We start from the raw sequence: 17,316 nt of genomic DNA, 5'->3' as shown, positions 1-17,316 counted from the left end.
TTTTCAAGAGTATCCTATGGGTAATCCCTTAAAACTTGTATTGACATTAATATAAGCCCTAAGAAATAGGCCTGCTGAGGCACACATTATCTATAGGAAAGCTATTTTTTTCTACTGATCTTGCCTCTGTTCATCTGAAATGGTATAAGATTATGTAAACAAACCCTCATCTACAGAATTAGAAAAGGATGTTTTTGATATGCCTTTCCTGCCCTTGAAATTATATGCCTGAAGTATGCAATCTGTGATGTACCATGTTCCACTAATGGTAAGATAATTGGTACAAATTTCTAGGCTAGAGGAAAATGCCAAACTGCCGTACCACAAATTTGTTGCTTGGGTGAACTACTTGTTTCTGAATAAGGCAACTTACCTTGCATTTGTATGCGCTATTTAATTAGAACCTGTGATAGAAATTTGTGGAAAAAGAGGTATATTGCTCATTTCTCACAAATACAGCATTCTATTCAAAAATAAATTTTTAGTTGTCTTACTGCTTATTCATCTTGTGCAGAGCCAAATCAATTAGTAGCCCTTGGAAAGATGCAGCACTTGAACTGAGCCAAGACTAGTGATGTTCAAAGGATCAAAACATTAAATGACCTAATGCAGGTCCTGTGGTCTGGAAAATGTAGCTGCTTTTTCCAGCTTTCTCATATGGCCCAATAAAGTATACTACCTCTCTCAAGACACTTGATGTCTCTCAGGAAAATAAACCAAAAAGCCCCAAATCTCCCTCACAATAAGCTATTAGTAAGGCTGTTATGTGACTTGATGCTTTAGTGTATGAGGCCTGAAATCATACAGGCTTCCAGGGGTAATTTATTTCTCTAAAAATTTCTCAGGGTAGGGCATGTACTTTGCGGCTGGGTGTGATGTTCCTGGCACCCCAAAACCAAGCACCCCAGCTGTGGCCAGGGCCCAGCAAACTGCTGCACTCAGTGTGGTCATGAGGGGATGCTGGATGCAACAAGGACCCAGGTGCAAACATTGCAGCCGTCTTCAACGAGGAGTGCTCTCCATCACAAACTATTGCCAAACCTTCCCAGGCCCTACGAGAGAATCAGCCCAAGTTTGAAGGTGGCCCTGTTTTTGTCCCTGTATTTGGCCAGTGCTGAGGACATGTGGCCAAGCCAAACCTCCACTGCAAGGAGCCAAGGTTCAGTCCCTTGCTCGATGTGCTTCAGAGCCTGTCCACATTGCCCGTTTTTCTGCAGATTRCCACCAAATATCTGCCTACCTTGACTAATGCTGCCCTGCTTCGTAGCTTGGCTCTRTGCCTAGCTCCTTCCTGCAGGCAGCTCTAAATCTCTGCCTTGGGCTCATGCACAGMCTTAACCTTCTCATGCTGGAGAAATTTTGCAGCCCTCTGCTGTCTGGATAGAGACTTGCAGATAAAGAGGTTTTATCCACAATCCCTGTGGGTCTGCAATCAACTTTTTTTCACAGTGCAACAATTTATCGTTAGCCCTTCTCTACTGTCTGACACCCAGCAGTAGTTTTTCATAACCACACCAAACATAGGCCTTTCCTCAAGTACATTTCTAAGAGGAGTCTCAAGCACTTCATTCCACCAAAACATCTGTGCTCTCTAGTATACACTGTTAGTGACCAATTCCCTAATTGCCCAACTCCTACACTGCATAAAGCCCATTTGGAAGGATATCCTCGGTTTACTGTGCCGGCTTGTAGGGGCTAGAGAGAAAGCAGACAGAAGCCTTTCACCCTCATGGCTCTATAGGGAAGAGCTTCATGTTAGCTCTGCATAGCTGGGGATAGGGCCAACTCACTGAGGATAAGCATATCCTGTGCTTTCCCATGCCTCAAAGTATGAGGATAAACAGATCCACTCAGTACGTGAAAGAGCAGTTGAAAAAGGCATTCAGGAGTGTGACCCATTTCTGCAAGATCTTTGCTACAATACCTAATATTAATGTCTTGTTCACAGACGGAAGGATAATGCTCTTCAACACCACATTTTATGGGGTTGGTATACGACCAGGAGAAAATGTAACTCAGTTCTAAGCCCAACGCTAGACTCCTACTGAACTGAATTTGTTTTGTATCTGATTAAATATGCCCTGTTTTCTTCTTCCAGACTGTTTTGCTGAGCTTATGTTAAGGTTTTCTGTTTCTGTTATTATTTTACTATTAATATTATCTGAGGACTATGTATGTATACTGTGTTACATGTGTGTAGCATAAAGCAATCTCCGCCCTGAGGTACTGGCAGTCTAATACAGAAACAGCTACTGTAGAATGTGAGGAATCTTTCTTTTTTTCCAGATAAAAACAAATGTGGCTAATAAGGCATCTTGCTCAATTTTTGAAAAACTCAAATTGCTAAATTTATTTTGACAGAGTTCTAAAATGTAAATCAATAGAATTGTGCTACATGATAATATTTATACTCAGAATCAATATGTGTGGTTACTTTTTAGGGTGAACGCATAAGGCTGCGAGTTCTAGTGTTATTTCAGTAGCAGATATTACAGTACAGCATAGCTGCTATGTTGAGTTCTCTCCTAAAGAACAGCACTAACAAGAAAATGGATAATGTTTGTGGTATAAAATAGTGTATTGCATACAGATATTTATAAACAAACTAAACTRTTAAATTATTACTTAGTATTTATTAAATTATTAAGTACCTCTCAATTAGCATTTACTATTGGAACTTTACTGCTGAAATGCTATACAGAGTGGGAACAATATGCAGTTATGGTTCCTGCATAGTCGTCTATAAGCGCTTTTCAGAGAATTAGCTCACTGTACTCCCCACCAGCAACTGATTCGCTGAATATCTGTGGATTCATTGAGTCTACCACACAGCCTCTCAGTGCCCAGGGCWCCTTCCTAGGCATTAATAACATCCTTCCAAGTCCTTATGGAAGCCTTTCCAGACCTACTTATGGTGTTTCGAGCTGTTCCAAGAAATGATGTTGCRAAGTTCRCTCTTACGGTTTGCTGGCATTGTGMGCAGAAAGAGACAGTGTCTAAGATTCAGATGCTAGTGCACTGACGGGTTGTTGTGAATCACAGAGTAACCGAGGTTGGAAGGGACCTCTGCAGATCACYTCATACAACCTCCCTGCTCAAGCAGGGTCAGCTAAAGCAGGTTGCCTAGGACTGTATCCAGTCAGATTTTGAAYGTCTCTAAGGATGAAAACTCCACAAGCTCTGTGGGCAACCCGTTCCAGTGTTCGAGCACTCTCACACTGAAGAAGTGTTTTGTTGTATAGGTCTTGTTGTCCTGTCATTTGGCGTCACTTGCCGTGTCCTATTTATACTCTCCCATCATATATTTATGAACATTGATAAGATACCCCTGAGCCTTCTCTTCTCCAGGCTAGTCAGTCCCAGCACTCTCAGCCTTTCCTCATGTGACCAATGCTTCAGTCCCTTAGACAACTTCGTGGCCTTTCAGTGGACTCACTGAAGTTGGCTCATGTCTCTCTTGTACTGGGAAGCCCAGAATAACGTAGCGCTCCACGTGTGCCTCACCAGTGCTAAGGAGAGGGGAAGGATCACCTCCCTCAACTCGCTGGGAAGACTTTTCCTAAAGCAGCCCAGGACGTCAGTGATCTTCTTTGCCAGACAGTGCAGTGCGTTTTTGCAGACAGTGCTTGTAGTGGAGTGATAGCATAACACAGCACCATTTTTACTTTGAACTGAAATAATAGTGTCCACTTTTTGGACATCACATTGCTTTCTGACTGAATTTAGTAGGAGTCACTGCTTCAGGTAGAAGCAAGATGCAACCAACTTTATCAGCTGCACCCAGGGAGGCTCTCCGGAGTGTCCAGATGGGCAGCTGCTGATCCCTGCTGCAACTAGCACCAAAGTCACTTTGTGTAGTCGCTGAGAGTATAGAGGATTTACCTGGCTATTTCTTACATGTGCTGCATTATATGATGTGTGCACATATCTTTAGCAAATAAGAGGCCATTCAAGCTGACAGTAAGTGGATTGAAAAGGCACTGTAGTATCTTCCTCTCTAACTGTAAGTCTCATCAGGTTTTGTTCCCTTCTACCTAGACAGTGGCTGTTGGTGGAACAGTAGCCTTTGATAAATATAAAGAAAATTTGCCTCTATTTCATTTTCAACATTGCTACAATGTGTCTTAAAGTTTCTTCTATTTATGTAGCCTCTGACAGCTTTCCTTACTGCCTCTCTGCCTTCTGTTCTTATCTGTTCCACCTTTTCTGTATGTATTTGCTTTGCTTTCTGTAATCTGCAAACCTTAGYCATTTCTATAGCTGTACTTATTATAGACAGTGGATTTTAAATAAGTAATCTAGCCCCCAAAACACCRCTCTACCAGTGAAATATATTCTCAAAGCCTTGATTTTCATGTCACTATTAGTCAGCATTTGGCTTTCAGTTAGATTTCTAGTTTTCAAAAGTGGGGATCAAAACAGATATTCAGGCTTGCTGAGGGCTCTTTGAAAGGCTTCAGGCCATTCTCTGAGACTCTCCTCTGACAGGAAGCCAGTGGGCGAAGGAGAACGTTTTGTTAGCACAAGAAGAAGCCACTACTTTTCCTTTAACAGGTTGGAAATTTAGTACAACCTGTTCACATCATCCTGAATCACCAATGTAATATTTAAGATGCATTCATGGTTGTTGTTACTGTAAGATCTGTACTAGCCCAGGCTTCTTTCTATACAGAATGGAGACAGTGAAAGGGAAASTTTGGAAAAGCCATCAATAACTGCACTTTCAGTGGATGACTATCCCAGTTGTAAATCCTAGATGCAGTATTTTAGGGTGGTAGTGTAGGTCTCTCAGATTATACGCAAAGAAGTAGATCTCTCAGAAGCATATATGCAGTCTCTGTTCCAATTAATGTTTTTCTGTTACGTATTCATTGGCTGAGGGGCTGAATCCTTCAAGCTGAATCAAGTTTCCTGTCTCCCAAGTGAAATCTGTGATAACTAAGCTGTAGTCATGCTTGTTCTCTCTCCTCTTAATCAGTTTTTGCAGCGTGGATCCAACAGAAGGATTTTCAGCACAAGGTGAACAAGGGAGTTTCCTCCAGTCCTGTATAGTTTGTGGTATGGTGGTTACAGGAAGTGTGAGTACAAGGTAGTATTTTGTACCTCCTGAGGTAGTGTTGAAAATGAATCTCGGCCTTCTACTTGTAAGAAAGGACTCTATCAGTTGTGCTAAATGGGGGAAAAAAGGAGAGAGGAAGAAGAGGCTTCCTATATTAATTAGCAATGTCTGGTGTTTGGCTCATGGAGGCTGCATGGTTGATGATCCTGGCTGGAATTAGGACTCTGCCTGTATCCTAAGATAAGTAGGATCCTTAAGTAGGTCTTATTAGTTTAAGGCTATAATTTCTATCCCAGAACTGGTTTGTGTCAGCCAGCTTGGAGCACAAAGGCTTACATCTCTCTCCACCTTGTCGTTTGGATATACCCTCCATCTCTAGTATCTAGAATTTAGTACTTGGAAGAACTCTAGATGCCTTGTATTACAGATTAAAAGTATAATCCTGAAAATGTAAAGACTCTAAAATGAAAATTATGAAATGAAATCACGGTTATTAATTGGGAACTGCAGACATCTGGAGGAATTCATCTTGTATTTCTCTTTCAGAAAGCTGATAGAGGTTGGTGTATCAATACTTCATGCTTTTGTCAAAAAGAAAAGCAAAAGGACCAAAACCATAATAAAAAAGTCCAAGCACACAGATTTGTAAGATATGTCATTGCAGCTTAAAGATAGCTGTTAGCCCATTCCAAAGCTTTGGGAGACACTGGATTATGAGGCCCAGTTAGAACCAGTTTTGAAACATTGGAATCAGGTAAACTCTGCAGGCTTCCTTACACCATTGGCTGTGCCGGTATATTTTACAAGCTGGCAAACCATAAAAGATGACTACAGAAGTAGCCGTKTTTTAGCTTGCAGTTTCTTTCTCATTCCACTTAGTTCCTTTTCTTTATATACTTTTCTCTTCTGACCTCTTGGAAGTTCAGTTATACTAATTTATACTTAGAACCTGCATGTCGTGTTCAGAGGCAGTATATAAGTCACATATAACTAAGTAGTTTGCCTAAGTCAATAAGTAAGTCTAAGTGCATATATCAAAGCGTGTCTCAAGGAGGTCTGAATTGGTACAATATGCACACTGTGCAGAGGAGGTAAGCTGCCCCTAATGTAGCCTTCGTCCAGGCTTAGCTGGTATTCTTCAATTTGCTTAGACTCCCCTCTGTTGTTGGCCAAGCATCTTCTCATAAGTCAATTTCTGTTTCACACTCCAGAAATAAAACACAGTTGAAGCACAGGATTGTGAATGTAATCAGACTTATTATCTGATTTGATCATTATTTTGTAGAGATTTGATTGCTATTTATGATCTGTAATAGAGGTCATTATTTTATTACATGCCTTCTGAGTATGATCAAGTCACTTAAATGAAGACTGTCTTTCAGTTTACGTTGGTAAGAATAATATATTTCTGATTTCTTGTAAATAAATTTGAATTTCCACAAATCTGCATGCATTGTACTGTGAAAGCTTTTTTGTTAGARTATACAGATACAAATGAATAGATTAATAAAGTATAGAACTTTGTGCAAGCTAAAAATGTTATTTTTATATCAAAATTATTTTTGGTTTTAAAATTGAGGCCTGTTATCGCTAATGCTGCGATCCCATCATTCATTGCACAGGCTTTGAGGGTGAAATGTGTAGTTCCTTATTGTGTATGTAGCCCATAACAGGAAAAGGAAAGCAGTATTACTCAGCAAAGTTGAGTATTTTAGAAAATAAATTTGATATTGTTGCCATTTACTTTGTTAAAAGTTGCTCAGTGAATAAGATGTGTAGTTGTTCAACTGCATTGCAGAGTTAAGAATTAAATTCTATTCACAACTGCCGTTCCCTCAAAATTTTCTCTCAGGACTCTTGTGGGTCTATAATGGGCTCTAGCAAGCCTTTAATGCTTCTGATGAAAACTCAGTTAGGTCAAATTTATTTAGTCTCTAGTGAGCCTTGAAAAATGTAAAGTGGAGATAAGTGCCATTTATCTTGTTAACTTGAAGACCTGGAAGGAAAAGACCAAGGAAGAGGGAGTAAATGAGTTGGGCAGCTCCTCTGAGGAGCAGGCAAGAGTTGAAGATGTCTCAATAGATCACATAAAGTCAAACTGCTGTATGAGGAGTATCACTGAAACTAAAGCCAGTCAAGAAAATTATAATGAGAGTGTAGTCCTGAACTGAACATGAGAAAGGATAACATTGGTTAGCACATTAGATGATACGATGTGCTGCATAGCTTGGTTTCCTCATACACTGTTAAGACTTTGCACAACCAGTTTATGGTTCCTCCTGCACTTGTGCYATGGCTGCTCAAAAACTTTTCAGCAATGCAGATACACAAGTGATGGGGCTTGTGGCCAAACTATTTCATGGCTGACACCCTATATAGGAGACAAGCCTCTCTGAGCCTTCCAACCTTCAAATGTGCTGAGGACTCCAAATCACAATGTATATAAATAGCCTTCTCATCCATGTCCCTGAACTTGTCCAAATATGTAACAGAAAGGCTCTTTAGCCCATCAAGTCAGCATTGAGTTTTTATGCACTGGTACATAGCTTCTTCTCCTCTATGCTTATTTACATCAACATTTTACACCAATTTATATTTTTCTATGCTCATTTATAGATCAAGAAGTATTCATCCAGGAAACACAGCTCAACTGACAAACAGGATCTCTGTGCATCTGCCCTTTGCAGGCAGACCAAGCACACAACAGCAATGCTGATAATATAAATTTTYACCTGCACAGCAGGCAAAAATTTCATGAGATTGGGGAATATCTGTTGAATACAAATCACATCTTAAAATAATAATAATAATAATAAAAGAAGGCAGAGGCATCTGTAACACCCTGCAGAACCTCTTAGGGTAGCAGGACTGTTGGCAGTAGCGAGCCTAAGCGTACAATGTGCCTCTGGAAGAACTGTGAGGGAAATATGGAGTATGTCAATCTCTGAAGTGTCCTAGGTGTCCTGGTCTCAGAAATTAGATGATCTTGTGTGCTCTTGCACACCCAGGGCTACGCTGGAGGCGCTTCAGCAACATCTAAGTGCATTCATTCTTTTTCCTTAAAGTATATGCTGGCAAATCTGTTTCCCCAGTTACCCAAATCTCTCTCAGGCCCTTGAATTTGTACTTGCAGATGTCATACAGGACAGAACAAGAAATGGAAAATGTGTTGGGCAGTGCTCAGTGGCTTCTGGATAGAGCTCAATTACATCCAACCTGATATTTAGACATCTTTCAGCTACCCCTCAACAATACAAGACTTTTCTTGAAGGCTGTACCTAGTACATGACTTTGTGAGCAACAGCAGTGCATCAGCAAAGGGTGAGAAGTAGGAAGAGGGAAATGGTCCTACTACTTTTCTGTGCTGAAAGCAGTTTTGACAAGTTAGCAGTTTTCTAATACCATGAACTTTTTTGTATGCTGATGAAAAAATGTGGATCACTTTCCCATAGCAGAAATAAAAGGTGCCCTGTTTGTGTATGATCTGCAGGAGTAGAGAGAGAGGGGAAGGAGACCAAGAGCAAGAGAGCATTTTCTATCTGCCACCCCAATATTGTAGGGTAAATACTGTTATATTTGGAGACACTGATAATGTCTAGTGGAGTAGAGAGTTCACGTGCCTTTCCTATGGTGCTATGTACCTCAGAACTATCACCATTATCAGTAAATTTGCTCACTCTAAATAGATTCTTAATGGACTGGTAACARTAAGGGTTACTAGTTTTCTAAATGTCTGTTATTTGTATATGTGATCTGCAAATGGCTACTGTGTGGTGTGCTATGGAAATCAAGGCGGGAGATGGCCACATTTTTGCCATTCTAGGTTTAAAATAGTATATTTTCCTCTAGGAATTTTTTTKGGTGAATCTAGTGATTTTTTTTTTCATTTTGTTTTTCTGACCCAAAGTGTCAGAAGTGTTTGTGTACCCTCTTTCACTTGTTCCCCTGTAAACTATGGCAATATTCCTTTGGTAAGCTAGGTAGTTGTGATGTAGAGAGTTGTGGGACATGGACTTCCCTCTTCCTTGCATGCTGCTGTTCTCCTCGTGCAGCCCCACTCCTTGTGCAAATTTGTTTGCCAAGACTGAGTGAACATTGACCTGTCATTTGTGTGCAGCTGCCGTAGCTGATTCTGTATTTATACTTCAAACAAACTTAGCAAACTTGTATGTTTTTAGAACACTAACCTAATACAAAGTCTCAGTAACTCAACTACTGATTGCATAAATAATCCTTTTCCACAGAAAATTCATTCACATTCTTCTATGGAAGCTTCTTACATTTTTTCTTATCTGTGTAACGTATAAATTTCCCCCTACATGGTTGCTAGTCTAAGATTTTGACATCAAGCTTAGGAATGCAGCAAAATAGTTGGATGACTCAAAGAATCATTTTTCTTGGACCTGCCTCAGAAAACAGCATGCACGTTGAAATTTCATTTTTAAATTTAACTTCTCCCTTTGGAACAGATTTACTGAAGTCAAAGTCTCACTTTTTATAGTCGTAGTAACTGTTTCAGAGTCAATTCAGCTCTAAGCTGAAGTAATTATGGCACACACTATAAAACACAGGCACTGTAAACTCAGCACGGACTGCTGTATCACCATCTTGAAAGCATATCAATCTGCTTTTACTCTAATTTGTTATACATATTGTTTCTTTAATAGTTTTTTCTTACCTTCACATTCATCTATTAAAAAGAATTGAGAATGAAGCCTGTTCCCATTTCATAGGAAGATAGGCCACTTTTACCATGAAATTTAGAATTAAAAAGGCTTTAGAATAAAAATGAATAATTGAACATTTTTATCCATAGTGTTCCTTCTATTGGAAAGCAATGCACTAATAACTTAAGGCTATCATTAATTAGATGAGATTATTACTACTACTATCAATGAGTATCCATTGGCAACGSCAGTTACTGTTCGACTCACTCCTGAATGTATATAAAACGTACAATATGGATTTTTTTTCATACTAGGCATTGAAGAAGTAGGCAAGGAAACTTTGATCGTCTTTTCTTTCAGGTCTGGCAGATAATGAAAGAACAAACCACTTGCAGTGCCTCAGACCTGAACATTTCCTCAGTGCTTAAAAGAAAGATTTACAGAGACATTCATTTTTTCCCCCCGTTTTTGCAGATGTGTGCTCATCCTGATTCTGCCCAGGCCTGAATATGAAATGCCAGACTACCATAAGAAAGGCTAGGCATGCAAAATTTTTCCACACAACCAGCAACTGGAAGTCTGATGAGACAGCTTGCAGATTTCCAGCTCAAACTTGTAGAACCAAGATGTTTACATAATTATGAACGTGCTATTTGCACTTCAGTCTTGAATGAAAGTTCATTAAAAAGCTCTCATTGACTGTGGATGGCATACTGCAGGAGCAACGACATGCATTTTAGCCTTAAAATAGAGGAAGATGGAACAAACTTAAAGGCTGTCATATACGATGTGTTGCTTCTGGAATCTTTAAAAGGTATGGGTCTTGGAAACCCAAAAGAAAAGAGCCGGTAAGCTTGCAGAGGATACAATTTATGAAGAAAATACTTATATATTATTTCATATATAATTATTTTCTAAAATATTTACTGACTACAAAACAGTGTGATTTATTATTATTAATAGATGAAGTTACCTGTAAGAGCTTATTCCTTCCTTCCTATACTAAGATGTAGCAAAGTGCAAGAGGCATTTCTGAGGCTGATTTCTTCACAGAACCATTATATTTTAAATAGAGGCAAAGTGTGCTTTATGAGGAAATAAGAGAGGGCCCAAAATGCCTTTTAATTTATTTTTATAATAAATATCATTAAACAGAATTTTGAAGCCATATATTTTTATTTTGTATGTAATGCTTATAATGTAAAAAGGAGCCATTTCATGAAAAGGTTGAAATAAGCAGTTGCTAACAATGAAGTCACTATTTTATTGAAACCTGATCAACTTTCCTGGATAATTTGGGATTTTTTAACAACATTTTTCAGGACTGAAGAAAAAAAAAGAACCTTAAGTTTGGCAGAAATGAGAAATGATTCCTGAGGCAGCCTGATTTGGACATGGAAAACCTGTTTCAAAGCATTCATGGCTCCATCTCTCACAAACTATTTATTATGTACTATAAATTACATGTAACATGTAAGATAAAAATTAAATAGAATTGTTCTGGAACCATAGATACAGACTGAGAGTTAATTAAATGAATGCGTGGGGAAAAATCTGTGTGAGACACAGGACTAGGGGTTCCCTGCTGTACCTATTTAATGAAGTCTCATCCATCTGATGGCTCCTGGACCCACTCTTCAACACTTCCACAAAAATGTCACATTCTTTATGGGGGAAAAGTGTGGAATGTGCCTTACGCACATCAAGTACACCATTTTACAATTCCTATCCAATTAATTAAGCCTCTATTCTTCATGCATGAGTGGCCGTCTCTCAGTTACACACCCAAGGCAAAGCTCCAAGGGGGCCAGCCAGCCAGCCAAAAAAAAGAAGGTACATTCCCAGCTCTCATTTACTTAAATGCATATTTTTGGTAGAGACAAAATATTGAAAATGACTTCAAATAAAAATGTGTATATTTCTCCAGGGCCAGAGCATCAATAACTTATGTCTCAAGAAAATGAGCTTTTATTATTATTATTATTATTTTTAATGCAGAGTCGTAATTAAAGCAGGGAGGAGAGGACAGCCTCCTCTGTGAATGAGAAAATTAGAGTCAGTGTAGTGAGATGGGAGGGTAGAAGGAGACTTCTGATGCGTGATTAAATGAGGAGGCAGTATGGTGAGGGCAGATGAGACACAGCACAGTGGGAGTATGGAAAGCATAGTGAAAGAAATAAACAGAAGACAAGATGTTAAAGTACCATAACCTGACTGCACTCCTGAAGTGTTAAAATGAACTGATCATCTGTCAGGGAAACCATATATACAAGGGGGGATCTGATTCCAATCCCACCTCACTGGGTAGGAATGTTGCTCTTATCTGATTAAGGGAGAATAGCAATATTGTACTGTTATTTTTAGCACTCAGCCTTAAGTATTTTTCCTACAGATCATTTGTCATTGGAGTGTTAAAAACTATCATGCTATATTTTAGTAATTATCCAGGATCTCTTCATTTATGCATTTGTTTGTTTATTTTACTTAGACTCGTCAAAACTTCAGTTGGATTCACTGTGTTTCTGGACATGTGGGATCCAGTTCAGGTAAGCACACGCTCAAGTTCTCTCTTGTTCGGAGACCTCTCTCCAGAATGAAAATGCACATTACAGGTAACAGCATCTATAAAAACACCATGCCTGCCACCTACGTATCAGTAATGTGTTGGTGTGCGGTCATAGACAGATGACCTCTTCCAAATTGGCCAAAGTAGTAGAAAATATTGCATCTTTCTCCTGTTACTCCACCAAATATTACTCTCTATTGCAAGTATCGTGTTAATGCTGCCCAAAGGCAGTGGCTGTCAATGTGAATAGTAAATCATTTTTAGTAAAAAGAAAACCATGGTAGCCATTCTGGGGTTGTCAGAGGAATTTGGGGTAAGGAGTAGGAGCTGACAGGCCTTGCTGGTACTATAGCATCTCCTTTCCCTCACAGTAGTTTCTGTGCCAGTGTGTACAAAAAGCGAGTGCAACTATGTCCCTGATAGGTCTTAGTGGGCCAGAAGGTTGTTTCACCTCTTGCAGTAACACGTTGGAACTTTTCTGCAGAGGAGAAATTTCCCAAATGACACTGTATTTTCCAACTGGGTTGCAAATTCAAGGAGTTTCACCCATTTATGTATCCCTTCAATCTGTCATCATTGATGCTAGAAGGAAGAAATCTGAAACAAAAAGGGGAAGTTGACAAGTCCGAAAATTAAAAAGTTATTGATTAAGCTATTTGAGTTGTTCTTTCATTGCAGTATTGTACCCCAGGAAACAAATGTTTAATTTATTTTGGATAAAGGGATTCAATTTGTGATAATGCCGTGAGAATATAATATCCTTACAAGCTCAGATTTCTCGCAGGAAAATGTTAATGAGTGTTTTCTATTACAAGAAAGATACTGTGTAACAGAGCTGGTTGCATATTGCCCAAACAATGATTCTGAACATTTGTCAGAATTGTTGTTTGGTTCAAGAAAATTCATATCCTCTTGTACTCCCTATTTGCTAACATCTGCATGAACAGTTTTTGTTTGGGTAGAGGTTTGTTTATTCCCTAACATGAATCAGTTCATTCAAACTTCAGCCATAATGTTTGAGGAAGAGTGCTCACTTTTCTTCATTCATTCTTGTCATTCAGAATTCTTCAGATTCAACTATAAATCCAGAGAACAGATACAGTATCAGGTGATTTAAATGACCAACCACAATCACAATTGAAATAATTACGGTCTTACTTTGCAAGCAACCTGTAAGATGAAAATTGTTCATTTAAATGCAAGTGTGCTTGATTTTATGCAAAATTTAGTTTAAGTATTATTCATCTGCAGAAACACAAGATGGATCACTGCCTGATTGTCAAATGCAGTTAATGAACATATTGCCAGAATTCAAGCTTGGTCCACAAAATATTTATTAAAGGAAAAAAATCAAAATGTTATCACAATTTCTTTACAGCAATGAATTAAACATCAAGTGCATACTGTTTAATTGAATGAAAATATTTGTTTTTTCCCTCATTTCTAAGTGTTTTCAAAATACAAGGCAAACACAAAGAGTGAAGTCTAACTTTTGTTTTAAAGCATTGTCAGCATTACAGTCTTATATCAGAGCACTCAGTCAGAATTGTGCCTTCTTTGCACCTATGACTGCAGAAGACATTAAATACCACAAATGCATAACCTAAAGTTATTTGAACAAACTAAATGCCTCTCAAGTTGTGAGAACATAGTTCATCAAGTCCTCCCTAAATTATATGATACAGCTCACTAGAAAGCACTGTATTCTCTCTAAACACTAAAATTTGACATATTAAAATTACCTAGTTAGGGCTTTATTTGAGCTGGATGAACTGTTGTTTTTGAAATTGCCATTGTCTTCTTAAAAAGGACTGTTACTTTTTTTAAGTAAAGTAAGTAGTATTGGCGGAAAAAAAAGATTCTAAAACGTGAGTGTAGCCAATGCAATAAGTAATACCTGAGTTTGTGAAGAGCCTGAAACAGTAACAATGAAAGGTGGGATTTGCAAAATTCATTGTGGCACATATAAAATTTGTTCAGATACCTCCTGATAATAATCTGAAAAATGTAAACAGCAGCCTTTGTCACTATTTTATTACCCCTAAGACTGATAGGAAAGTGTCAATAAAATAGCAGTGGTCTCACACAAGCTGATTTTACAGYGCTGCAGTTGGCCCACCCAGGTTACAAGGATCAAGCCATAACTCCTCTCCACATACATATAGGTTACTTGGCTTTCTATAGCATGTTTTAAGACTCCCACAACAAATGACATTTTGGTGTCCCTCTGAATGAATTGCAGTGAACTGTGACAGACTGAAGGGAGACCAGTAAGAAGCAGTCAGTGCAGGTAATCTGATTCTGCTCTAAAGTGCCCTAGCAGCCTCTTCTGGGAAAGAGAGCTGCTGAATCGCATATACCGCAGCTCTGGTAGCTCGTAGTCTGAGTTCATGATTGACTTTGGACTGGTCCAGGAGTAAACACCATGTCTCTTAGCCCAGATTTGTCATACCACTCTCCTGCCATTTTGCAATGTTGGGGCATCTAAACCATTTCTCTCTCATTCTGTTTTTCCATATCAGAATGACATCATTCTCAAGAGCAATAGATCTGGACAAACTCAGCTTTGGGCTTGAATTGAAATTCTGGATGGAAATAGCAGGGAATCTGCGTGACATTGCACCTAGCATAAGCTTTGTGGTTGTTCGCTGTGCACTGAACCAAACTTCTATACACAAAACACCTTGAACTCTGGRACAGACCAGTGTAGCATTTCTGTGTCTTTCCAGTGAACCCAACACCAGTTTTAAGTTTCTTACGACTTGTGGGTTTCATTATAAACATTTTCACAGTTCTCCSCATGTATTATTTCATTTACTGTGAACTTAGCTATTAATTGTTGGGCTATTTTTTTAACTGTGTTGGGGATTTTGTGTAAAGCTCTTTGGCTGTGTTTGTTTTAGAGGCCTATAAATCTTACACTATTTTATAAGATAGTGGATTACTCAGACTAAGACATTTTGGAATGTGTTGAACTGTGTTGGTGTTTTGTTTTGTTTTGTTATTTTTTTAAAGAACTGTCACTCTAGCTTGCAGTTTTTTAGCAATATTAATTAGGAAGAAGAGTACTCAGTAGATTAAAGCAGTAGTTTCCTTTACCTAAAATCATCCACAGCACTTTCTTATTCCTTTGGTTCTTTCTTACTGATAGCCTCCTACTACTGTCTGGATTGATGTCATCATTTATCCACTCCAGAAAGATATTTTTTCAGGAAACTGATTAATTTTGAGGGGGAGAAGAAAGCAAAATCTATTTTAATGATTTTACTATTTTAAATAAAAATCATTATTTTTCATTAAATTATGGTTCCTAATATAGCGTATTTCTTCATACTAATAGTTTTCTCATTGTTGACTCTTTGTCCATCAATTCTCCCTTCCCTCCTTTACCAAAATAAGAAAAACAGATTACTGTAAATTTTGGCATAGAGAGATATTTGCATCATTTTCTTAGAAGTCACGTGCTTTGGATTTCCTCATGTTTATGATATATTGAAATGTCTTCCAGATGTCTTTAATTATAAAAAGTTTTCAGGAAAGCAAAGTAATCCGTAATAAAATTTCCTCTACATTTTTTAAAATAGCCAATAAATTAGTGTATTGTAGCTTATCAAACTGCCACATAATTCTACATTTGACCCCTGTGCAGCGAGGTCTGGCATTTCCTTAGACAGCTAGTTTGGTCGGAGGCAAAGCAGGCTTTCCCAGGCATACTTTCAGTTCCTTTTCCAAGAGAGAGCGTTCCCTTCCTGGGGCCAAGCCCGCAGCCGGCGCGCTCATTGGTGCGAGCGGCTCAGGCTTCCTGCGCAAACGTAACCACCTCTGCCGCATCCGCCCGAGAGGAGCAGCCTGTGACATGGGATATGCCCAAGTTTGGATTCAGGACAGAGAGAAAAAGGGGGGGCGGGGGGAGAGACTATTTTAGCTGCTGGTATGTGATGCTGATGCTGTGCTACATGAAGAGGTTTTCATTTACAAATTTTGGATGGATGCCCAGATTGCTATGATAAAATTTGGAAGAAAACACAATAAGGAAAAGATCAATTTGTAAGGATGTATATATGGGGGAAGAAAGGCTTTAATCCTAAAAGACATTTTTATACGGTCAGAGAACAAAACAATAGACAAAAGCTATGAATCCTTAAAAATCTTTACTTGATCTATCCCCATATTAATCCTGTTGTACCTGACTAGGATGGTTGCTGTGGGCCTATATTTATATCAGGAATTAAGGTGGGCAAGGCAAGAGGAAATAGAAACCAACTTTGCCACTTCTTTGACTGATTTTTCAAGGGGAAGGGGTCTTTTTTCACATAAATCTGTTATTAAGACAAAAAAAGATCTAAAAGAAAGGTATGGCTATGAAGACTTTTTTGGTGAGTTATTCAGCACTGAGCGAGAATTTGTTATTGCTTCATGGCTTTAATGATCTTTGTGGATTTTTCGGTTTGTCCTCCCATAAGTAGCAGTACTCAGACCCCTGTCTGGCAAGCAGGGACTCCAGATTTGCTGCAGCCCATGTTCTGAAAGACGGAGGTATAAGAATAAAGTGCATGTGCTTAGTTCTAGCCAGATACAGGATTTCTTTGAACTCTGAGGAGAATTTGAGGCATTCAGTCAAACTGTATGATATTAGGAACTGTAAAAGCACGAGCGTATACAGGGCTCTAACAGACTAGATCACTCCACTCCTTGCTTGTCAGAATCAGTATTGTTCCAAAGACATGTAAAGGGAAGGAATCAGACCAAAAAAGTGGTCTGTATAGGATTTTGTTTTCTCAGAGAGACTAGATACAGCAGGACTTGCAATTAAAGCAGATTGCTGCTACGTTGCTATCCCACATTCTCAGGTGGTATAAATGGCTTCTGAATGGCAAAAGTGAGCTCCGTTGGCTTGCACCACCAGAGACTCTTGCCTGTTTTGACTAATTTGCCTTAAGTATTATTTCGCAGGATATGTTTGTAAAGAACAGTTAAGAGCCATGTGAAAATTCAACCCTCTTTTGCATGAAAAAAGATGGCAG

At 38.8% G+C, this 17,316-nt stretch overlaps 1 long non-coding RNA gene across 1 annotated transcript in view; it reads left to right on the top strand.

The window, feature by feature from the left end:
• Positions 1 to 17,316, top strand: part of LOC146596763 (uncharacterized) — a 234,630-nt gene that overhangs the window by 24,023 nt on the left and 193,291 nt on the right. Inside the window, exon 2 of the long non-coding RNA XR_014895678.1 lies at positions 12,215 to 12,272. This is a non-coding gene — a long non-coding RNA (uncharacterized LOC146596763). The remainder of the gene's footprint in view (positions 1 to 12,214; positions 12,273 to 17,316) is intronic.

The sequence above is a fragment of the Rhea americana genome, unplaced genomic scaffold (assembly GCF_003343005.1).
Source record: "Rhea americana isolate MKP2758 unplaced genomic scaffold, rheAme1 scaffold_2, whole genome shotgun sequence".
Taxonomy (NCBI): Eukaryota; Metazoa; Chordata; class Aves; order Rheiformes; family Rheidae; genus Rhea; species Rhea americana.
Note: the sequence above shows the minus strand (reverse complement) of the source record. Positions and strands in the feature narration are given on the sequence as shown.